The sequence below is a fragment of the Phytophthora infestans genome, genomic scaffold (assembly GCF_000142945.1).
Source record: "Phytophthora infestans T30-4 supercont1.71 genomic scaffold, whole genome shotgun sequence".
In the NCBI taxonomy this organism is placed as follows: Eukaryota; Oomycota; class Peronosporomycetes; order Peronosporales; family Peronosporaceae; genus Phytophthora; species Phytophthora infestans.
The window spans coordinates 339,656-340,955 of record NW_003303688.1 but is presented as its reverse complement, the minus strand read 5'-3'; positions in this window follow the sequence as shown (position 1 = coordinate 340,955).

Below are 1,300 nucleotides of genomic sequence, written 5' to 3'. Positions count from 1 at the left end.
CGCCACATCCAAACCGGCATCAGCGTGCCAGTCCCGATCTGTAGCTACGTCCAAACGGGTGTGGGATCTAAGGCTGGATCCACTGCTGTTACGTCAAAATCTGAATCTGGACCAAAGACTGGATCCGTCGCAGTCTCAAAGTCGAGATCGGCGTCCAAGGCCGGATCTACTATCGCGCCGTCGTCCCAGGCAGTGGCTTCGGCTGGATCCAAGGCGATTGCCCCTTCTACGACGGGGTTAGTCACATCCACGGCTAAGTCCGGCTCGTCACCGTCGGGATCCACTGCTGGTCCTTCGGTGAAGGTGCCTACCGTTCCCCGACCAGCTTCTACCGGCTCTCCGCCTGTCGGAACTGGATCCGGGAAAGGGAAAGCCAAACGTGTCATCCCCACTGGATGTGGACTTGGCAGCTCGGAGGACGACGAGGAAGAGGGATCGGATTGGTCCGACGACTCGGGGCCTCCTATCCGATCGTCCTCGAAGCGTACACTGTTCACCGGCCAATATCCTTCAGTCCTGACGACGACGATGACGACGAAAGTCCGGAGGATTCGGAGGAGGCTCGAGTCGCTGATGATGCCTTGGAAGAAGACACGCGGCCGGTCTTGTCCCAATCCAGATCCGAAGCGCGGCGGAGATCTCTCTCGACACCGCCCCCGCAAGTCACAGATACGGCCGGATCCGGGACCGGCACTGCGGGATCCGCGATCCAGGTTGACATTGATGGTGGGTCGGGTAGCGATGGTGGAGGGGGATCACCTCATGGTGGTGGATCCCCTGGATCTGTCTTGATTTCCACCCCTCCTAATTCTTCGTTGCCAGGTATGCTCCCCGTGGCCCCGTCTGGTCCGGATGCTGTCTTCATTCCTGGTCGGCGCACCCCTGTGGCCTTCGCTACAAGAGCCATTGAGCCTTGGTTTGCCAAGAAGTTGAACCGGGTCGCCATCGTCACGATGAAGATCACCGTCCTATTCCCTGAGCTGCCGTTCCGTGCTGAGTGGATATTCCCTCGTGAAGAGGATGTCATCCCGACGTCCGGATACGTGGATTCGCTTGTCACAAGACCTCATGTGGAAGAATTGCACAATGCTGCCCCATGGGATACGCTGACGACCACACTAGTGGATCCTGTTAGCTTCCGAAGTGACGTTGGTGGACGTCTCGGGTTGTTCGTTCGTGCCTTCCGGGATTTCGTCTCCAAGCACCGGGTTGCCATATGGGAAGGCACCCATCGGTTCCCTATCTCTCGCACCCAGCTGCTGGGTTCGACTTGGTTGTCCAACTTCAACAAGCAGCGCGG